Genomic DNA, 9,381 nt, shown 5'->3' on the forward strand with positions numbered 1-9,381 from the left:
TTTCTGGAGATAGCTTATCTGGACAAATTAAACTCTGTGAAGCAAAAGTCTTTAAAAGAAACTGAAAGGTGAGTTTTTCCCAATGCCAGAACAAGCAGAATCAAATTTTTGCTTGTCTTTGAGCTAGCTGTGCTCCTCTACAGTTACCATTGTAGTGGGCACTAAACCCAAACAAGGCTGCTGTTTGCTGAACCCAGAGACAAGGACTTAGGGGAGTTGTTTAACCTTCCCACACAGGTCTGTGGCAAACCCAAAACAACTGGGCCTCTCTTCTGCCCTCTTAGGTGAGAAAGGACATACCTCCCCTCCCCAACACACACACATACCTGGGTTCTCTACATTAGGCATCATAAAGTTCTGAGGTACTATCTTATGCACACAACCACCTTTTCCCTCAGGGAGGCTGGGTTCCCTGGATACACTCTATAGCTGTAGCTGATATCCATAGCTGTTGGAGTTTTTTCACTGAGAAGTTTTTAGTCACAGCTCCAGTAGGCTAATAGCATTTACAAGTAACTATTGCAACTAACAATTGCTTTCCAGGTGAGTGGAAAGTAAAAGGAGTCTACCAATAGTTTAGGGTGAGTAAAGGCATAGCTATTGACCACATGGCCCAGTCTGGCCTAGAGTGTTTAATAGTTGTCCCTGGTAGGAAACCCTTCTCTAAATCAGTCTGTGGGGAATGATGTACTGCATTTGGCTTCACACAGGAATCACTTTGAAGAAAATAGCAGCCCTAGCATGAGAAGATAATTTTGAGGCATGAGAAAATGGAAACATTTTTCAAGGAACTGGCAGATCTGGTCTCTGCATATTCTATTCATATATTTCAGTTCAAATAAAAGTTAAACCAAAAAACCAAACCCACTGCCATCAAGTCAATTCTGACTCATAGTGAACTTATAGGACAAAATAGAACTGTCCCATAGGGTTTCCAAGGTTGCAAATCTTTATTAAAGCAGACTGCATCATTTTTCTTCCACAGAGAAGATGGTGAGTTTGAACTGCCAACTTTTGTTTAGCAGCCTAATGCTTTAACCAGTGTGTCATCAGAGCTCCTGAGTAAAAGTTGGGAGTTAGAAATCTTTCCATTGCCTGTGGGCTGACTTTAATCAAGCTGGTACACATTGTCTCTGTCTCGGTGGAGTCTGTGTTACATGTTGTTGGGGAAACCCACATAAAGAGCTACAAGGAGGACATTAATGTTTAATTTAGGACTTCCATTATGTTTCCCAGTGACACTTCTGATGCCAGATTATGAGTTGTGAATCCTTACTTCAATATACTAAGATCTTTCTTCTGTTCTCTATTGAGAAGATTTGTATAATAACTGTGGGCATTGTATTATAGCACAGTGGTTGGTATCCATAAGGAAACCATCAGCCAATAATGGCTAGGGTCACCCTTTGGAAAATGTTTGCTGGGGGTGAAGCTCTAAGGTGGTGTCCGGCTCTGTTTCTGGAGCAATCATGGTGAGTTTGCTTAGGAAGTCTGTCAATCCTCTCTGCCTGCTAATCAAGTAAGTTACACATTCAATGCCTCCTGAAGACTGGTCTGCCCAGCCCAGAGGTTTTGAAGACTAACACAAAAATTTGATTTCCACTTGTGAAAACAGTCCATGAGTCAAAAATAATTTTTTACTTCCCTGTTAATTGCTACACAGAAAAGATCATCAATTCTCCTTCTTAGAGTTTGAAGATGAGGCTTAGGCTTAGCTGGGACAAGTATCAAGGTCATATCACTGAGGCCAGGCTGGTTTTTATCAAACTGTGAGGTGGCTGGTTTGGAAGAAATCTAGGGCAGTTTGTCTCTTTTCACTTGGCATTACGTATAATGATTATAAACTATTCAAGGACAATGACTTCAACTATTGTTCTTGTTGTTATGTGCCGTTGAGTCAAACCCGACTCACAGGGACCCCTCCTTGGGTTTCTGAGGCAGTATCACTACAGAAGTAGATTACCCAACATATTGTTACTGCCAACCAAACTCTCCTTCCCACAGGCATCCTAATGGGCAGAATGGCTGGCAGTTGTGACAAAGAGTCTCAAATGGTACTAATGCAATTTTGAGGCCACTCTGGATAATTGCTGCTGTAGAGTTTAAGCTTTTGGTAGAAGTCTATTTCATTGGCAAATGCTACTGTGGAGCCAGAAGTAATTTTGGTATGGAGATTGGCCTCATTCTGAAGATGGTTGCCACAGATTATTTCAGATTTAAGAACACACTTTGACAGATTGGACAACACATATCAGAGTTCAAGATCTGTACCTTTTCCCCTTAGAATTGCTTAGGACATGATTCATCCAATTAAACTAGGTTTACATGAGATAAGTGGATCCAATTGCACTTTGTTTTTGCCCTAAAATACACCCACATTTGATTGTTTCCTGGGCTGCAGAGAAGCCCAGGGAGTAAAACACCACCTGTATGAAGGGCATGACTGCTGTTTGATGAACTTCTCCCAGCCCAGGAACCCAAGGCAGAATTGCTGGGGTTATCTGAAGACAGATGTGTCTAGGATGGTGTGCTGGAATTTCTTCCTATTATAGACATTCATTTGAATCCAAGAATTTTGACTTAAGCAATAGTGTTTGTCTTATCAGCAGCCTGATTTAAAGTGGAGATTCTCAGCAATAGTCCAGCCTTAATTAATCACTTAAAGATGAAGCTCAAGGTTCTCAGATGAATGAGGGAACAAAGATAAAAGCTGAGAGGTAGGAAGAAGCAAGGATTTTGATGGAACCTGTTTTAATAGAAAGAGATGAATCTGAGAAGTATTGAGTCTCAAATTCTAATTGGACAAGCTTACCGAGCACTAGGCCTCTCTTTCTATTCTATCCCCTTTCCATATTTTGGAAAGACAAATCTTCTACATCTTCCCCCTTTCCCTCACAGTGGTCAGTCCTCAGGCTGAGATGATGTCACTTGATTGCCATCTCTGGAACGGAACCTCTCTCCATAGCCCTACATCTATAACCTTAGTCCAGTTCTTCTTATATTGGGGCTCTTTTCTCCTTCAGAGCCTTTTACTTCATCTTGCTGCTTCTAGTGTCAACCACTGACTAGCAGAAGCAACAATAACCATGATAATAGCTCATACTTAGTGTTTGCTTCCTATACAATAGGCACAATTCTAAGTACTTAATAAATGTTAACCAATTTATTACTTCCAACTATACAGTATGGAGCAGACACTATTACCACCTTAGTTTTACAGATGAGTAACTGAAGCACAGATAGTTTAAGTCACATAGCTAGCTTGTAGTAAAATTGGATTTCAGACCTACGCAATCTATCTCCAGATACCAGGCTTATAATTACAGTATCATAGTGTACCAAACCAGCTCTTAGTCAGGTAGTGCCCATCTTGCATCTTTCATGAGCATCTGGAGCATGCTTTGGTACTTTCTCTTTTCTTTCAAAGCAGGTGGCATATTCTCCACAGGGAAACTTTGGCAACACATTAGTGATAGTCATCTTGATGCTAAAACCAGCTGACATCTGCATATGTTTTAGAGTTGATGGGTTCCTTTCATACCCTTTATCACATTTGCTCCTTTCAACCCTGTCTGAGTTTGCTCAGCATGTGTGAAGACCCCATTCTACAGATGAAACTGACATTCTGGAAAATCTTGTACTTCTCCCGAACTCTTGCAACTAAATTCTAGCCAGGGCTAGAACTAGATATTTTCTATTCTAATTTTTAATATTTTTCATTAGAACAGAAATAAGAAGAGATCATACCTTGTGTTCTAATCCCAAAGCACGGGTTGGGCATCCTGGAATGCTGGATAGAGAAAGATTACAAAGCTGAGCCTGATGTACCTGCGAGGATATCAATGGCACGTATCACTTGCCATTGATGCAGTAGGGGTGCATTTACTCTCTCTTTCCAATGACAGTTTTTCCAGTGTTCCATGTGATGCTCTCTGTGTGAATAACCAAATAACATTTCAGACAGTTTTTTTGAAATTTCTGTGTTAGGGAGAAGTTATTATTACTCATGTTCTTACCAGGTAGCTTTGGTCTCATGGAAGCAAGGGAGACACACACTCATCAGATGAGCTCCAGGTATCACTGGGGAGTACTGGCAGGAGAAGCACACTCTCCTCACCTGACCCAGGGGACAGGTAGCATGGTACTGTGTCCTTGCTTCCTCCTTACCATGGAAGACACAGGTACATCTGGTTGGTTAGTTAACTAGACATCAGAAGTTTGCTTGCATGGAGACCTTAGCACATTTAATGCCTCACTGAGGCAAAAACAAAACAGTTTGTTGTTAACCTTGTCAGGTACAAAATGATTAACTTTCATTAATCATAAAGGCCTTTATTAAAATCATCTCTTACAGTGACAACTGATGAGAGAAAAGGCTATGTAGGTTCGAAGAACAGGTCCTTCACATCCCATCTGCAGCATGGTCAGAACTGAGTGAGTCTCTCCCATGTTGTTCCACACGGATGCCATGAATCACTGCAAACCCAGCAGGCTGGCCACCTTTTATAAAGCATTATGACCCCAGCATGCAAATAAGGGTGAATCCATGAGATATTCTTTAGCTATTATGCATCCAAAAGTGATTATAGAAGTTGCCCTGGTGAGTCGCAATAACTTCCATATTGTCTGGCTCAGTGCCTACCATCCTTCTCTGTCATGCGATTCTTTTCATATCCATCTCCCGGAGCTCTGACAGTGTGCAGCACAGCACACAGATATGAAATGTGGGACTCATATTCCCCCATGATTATCTCGTAATCAGACATCATTTTAGCAGCACTGTTGCTTTCAGAGAGGGGGTTAGTTAGTTTCTAAGGAGAGTAATATTCTTTTCTTGCCCATTTTATGCTGAACTTGTACTAGATCATGACTTATATTTATCCCCAAAACATTACATTCAACTTATCTTCTTTTAAATCTAAGAAAAGTAGCATTTAATTTTTTGTTTTTCAGTTTTTAAATCTTAGTTTACATTCAAGCCACGTAAGTTCTCATTTCCACCAGTTTGTTACAGGATTGTTCAGAAAACAATTCCAGATAAATACAGTCTAACTTTTTGTTTCCTGTTTGCTTCACCCACTGTTTATTTCTCTTAAAGTAAATTGCTCCATACATATTAGATTTTATATAGCATTAAATTTCTGCAAATTTCTCTTTCTTTTGAATTATCTCTTCATTGTTTCCTCTATTGTTTATGAGTGAGAAAACCAACTTTACACTTATCAGGACATTTTATTATTATTATTACTGTGATTTGGGTGAAGATTTACAGAGCAAATTCACTTTCCATACAGCAGTTCACATACAGTTTGTCTCATGTCATTGACCACAGATTATTATCAGGACATTTTTAAGATCTTTATTGTGCTGGCATTATTCTTTTTATATGCATTTTTTTTTTTTCTCTCTCCCTTGTCTTTCCTTTCAAGCAAGTCTTGTGGGTAGGCACAAAGAAGTGTGTTTTCAGCTCTGGCTCTTGCTCTTGGCCCACTGAAGCTAAAGCCTTCTTTTAGCTCAGGCAGCTGCTGGCTGCTGAGGCTGGCAAACCCAAGGTTGACAAATAAAATGGTACAGTCTCCAAATTATCAAACAACACAGCAGGCCACTGATTCAAGTCCAGGAACAATCCTATGATCATCAGACAATATAGCAGGCTGCTGAATGAAAATTCAGCTACATAAAAGGTCCAAGTGTGCCAAAAATCTCAGAGACCTTTCTCAAAGCTGTCTTCATATATACTGGAAGTAGACCACATCCGTAAGGCAGCTACTCAGCTGCTCCAGTAGATTCCATCATGGAGTTGATTACGAGTCTTACCATGGGGAATAACTACATTCAGCTGCCCAGCCACTCAAAACCAGGCCCCACCAAGTTGACACACAACTTAACTACCACAGGCAGTGATGGTAAATGCTTTCTTACTGTACCCACCGCAGGTGATACTTGCTGTGTAGACATTCATGGAGACCAGACTTAGCTTCACAATCTTTCTCCACATGTCTTTCCAGGCAACTCTATCAATCCTTTGGGTTACTATAAAGTTATTATAAAATGCTGACTCAAGGTAAAATCTATTATTTATCATCTCTGTTCTATTGGCAAGTATAAAAAATAAGAGTTGAGTTGTGGCATTGGCTGCAAGTTATTATTTCTATTTCAACATAGTATAGTTATTTATTTTTATTGGGATATGGGTGAAAGTTTACAAAGCAAATACAGCAGTTCATGTAAACATTTTGTTTCATGACATTGGCTGCAGTCTCTATAATGTAAAAACTCTCTTTCTACTTCCTCCCTGTGGTTACCCTTTCCCTGTGACCTTCTTCCCTCTGCATTCCTGCCCTCTGAAGTATCTCCCTGTGCAAATATTGCCTTTCTGATCTTCCATGATTGATTTTCCTAAGGACTGAACCTACCTGGTATAAATGTTTACCTCATATGCTTGTCTATTGTTTGGCTGGAAGCCAGAGGAGTGGGTTCATTTCCACACCTGAAGGGGAAATAGAGGCCATAGTCTCAGGGGTTTCACCAATCTCTTTTGGACCAGTAAGCCTAGTCTTTTGTATGATTTTGAGTTTTGTTACACATTTTTCTCTCTCTTGATCCAGGATTTCCTGCACTGATCCCTTTCAGAGGGGTTGCCAGTGGTAGCTGGGCAACATCTCATTCTTCAGATTTCAGGCTCATGTAGGCTGAGGTTTGCATAGTCCACTGGTGCCTTGGGTGGATTGTTTCCAAGTGTATTTTTTTTTTTTTTTTCTTCATTCTTCTTTGTGTCATTTGATTTATTGACTGCTGCTTCCATGGATGTTGATTGTGGATCCAAGCAAAATGAAATCCTTGACAACTTCAAAATTAAAAAAAAAAAAAAAAAATTATTGTGATTTGAGTGCAAATTTACAAAGCAAATTTGTTTTACATTCAACGTTTTATGCACAGTTGATTTCACGCCCCAATTACCATCCCTGATCATAACTAATTCTCCTCCTCTCCTGTCCCCCTGATTACACCCTCACTGTACCCTTCTAATCTATCCATTGCTGTGTCCAGCTTTCTCTCTATGTGAATCCTGCCCCTCTGGTGGCCCATGGCTATTTGCTCTAAGGGGTATACCTCCCTAGAGTAGGTGGTGCATCGCCGTGGGGTAGGTGTTCTGCATGTAGGTCTTTCTACTTTTGGAGTGAGAGCCAATCCATGAGAGTGAATCCATTTCTAGGCCCAAAGAGTAACCCAGGACCATAGTCTTGGGGGTTCTACCAGACTCTATCTGACCAGTAATTCTGGTCATTTTTGTGGTTTTGAATTTTGTTCCACATTTTTCCTCCCACTCTATCCAGGATCTCCAGCTTTGATCCCTTTCTGAGTGGTTTGCATTGGTAGCGAGGCACCATCTATTCCTTCTCATCTCAGGGTCATGAAGGCTGAGGTCTTCATGGGCCATCTTATCCTTGGACTAATTATTTACAGATGTCTTTGATTTTCTTCAGTCTTCTTTGATTCAGATGAGAGGAAATCAATAGCTGCATTTTAGATAGCCACTTAAAAGCTTTTAAGACTCCAGTTGCTATTCATCAAAGTAGGTTGTAGAACACGATTTTTATGTATTATGTTGTACCAATTGAGTATGAGGTGCCCAGAACTACAGTCCTGAGTCTGGAGGCCCAGTGATTCTCTCTCTCAAGGTATTTGGTTGTCTCTGAGAAGTTCCTCCAACTCTGTCTTCTGTTGCTTCTATAACGTACGTGGCTAATTTTGTAGCACAAGTGCATATTAAGATTATCTTTAGCCAAATATATCCTTGGTCTAGGGTATATTCCTGTTGGCCTACCCCCACCTGATCTTCTCACCTGTCTATGCATATATGCATTGCCTGGTATTTTGTGTTAGTGGTAATGCACTATGGTGCATATACTATTATTTGTCTCTGTTGTCTATATCTTATGTGCATGTTTCAGTGTCCTTCCTTTCCCCAATCTCATCATGCTGGTCACAGACTCTTTCCATACCATCTCTCTCTTCACCCAAATCAACATGTGACCCCCAATTAGTCTGAAATTTTCCTTCCCCTTCCCTCCCATTCCCAGTAACAAACAAAGTGAATTTCCTTCCCTAAGTAAACCTTTCCTTGATTTTTTACAGTAATGGTTTCATACAATATTTGTCCTTCTGCAATTAAGTTATTTCACTCAGCATAATGTCTTTCAGTGTTCCATAGTATTCCATTGTGTGAATGTACCATAGTTTGTCTATCCCATCATCCCATGTTGATGGGTATTTAAGTTGTTTTTATCTCTTTGCTATAGTGAATTGTGCTGTGATGAACGTGAGTGTGCATATGGCTGTACGTGTCTTGTCCCTCACCTCTTTAGGATATATTCCTAGTAATGGAATTGCTAGATCAAATGGTATTTCTATTTTCTGTTTTTTAAGGAAATGCCATATTATTTTACATAATGGTTGTACCATTTTGCAGTCCCACCAGCACTGTATGAGAGTTTCAATCTCTTCTCAACCTCACAAGCATTGGTTATTTTCTGTCTTGTTGAACTTTGCTATTATTACTGGAGTGAAATGATATATCATTGCTCTTTTGATTTGCATATCTCTAATGGAGTTCTCGGGAGCTCTGGTAGTGTAGTGGCTAAGGCACTTGACTGCTAACCAGAAGGCTGGCGGTTCAAACCCACTAGCCACTCCTCGGAAGGAAGGTTGGGCAATCCTACTTCCGTAGTGATACTGCCTGGGAAACCCAAGGAGGGGTCACTATGAATCAGGGCTGACTCAACGGCACATAACAACAGCAACAATGGAGCTCTCGTGGCATACTGCCTAAGGCATTTGACTGCTAACCAGAAGGCTGGTGGTTCAAACCCACCAGCTACTCCTGGGAAGGAAGGTAGGGCAATCTACTCTCATAGTAATACCACCTCTGAAACCCAAGGAGGGGTCGCAGTGAGTTTAATGGCTAATGATTGTGAGCATTTCCTATGTGTTTGTTGGCTCCCAGTATATTTTCTTTCATGAAGTCTCTGTTTATGTCTCTTCCCCATTTTTGAAATGTATTTCAAAAATGTGTTTTTGATTTTAGAGGTAATTCCCTTGTCTGATATGTCATAGCCAAATATTTTTTCCCAACCTGTAGGTTCTCTTTTCATGCTTTCAGAGAAATCTTTCCATGTGCATAAGAATTTAATTTTTAAAAGGTCCCACTCATCTAGCTTCTCTTCTACTGCTTATGATTTTGGTTATGATTGATAGTCTATTTATGCTATAGATTAGGGCCCCTAGATTTGCCCCTATTTTATCTTATTTAATTATTTATTTTTATTGTGATTTGGGTGAAGATTTACAGAGCAAATTCACTTTCCATACAGCAGTTCA

The sequence above is a fragment of the Orycteropus afer genome, unplaced genomic scaffold, assembly GCF_000298275.1.
Source record: "Orycteropus afer afer isolate SDZICR_OR568_19922 unplaced genomic scaffold, OryAfe1.0 scaffold00590, whole genome shotgun sequence".
In the NCBI taxonomy this organism is placed as follows: domain Eukaryota; kingdom Metazoa; phylum Chordata; class Mammalia; order Tubulidentata; family Orycteropodidae; genus Orycteropus; species Orycteropus afer.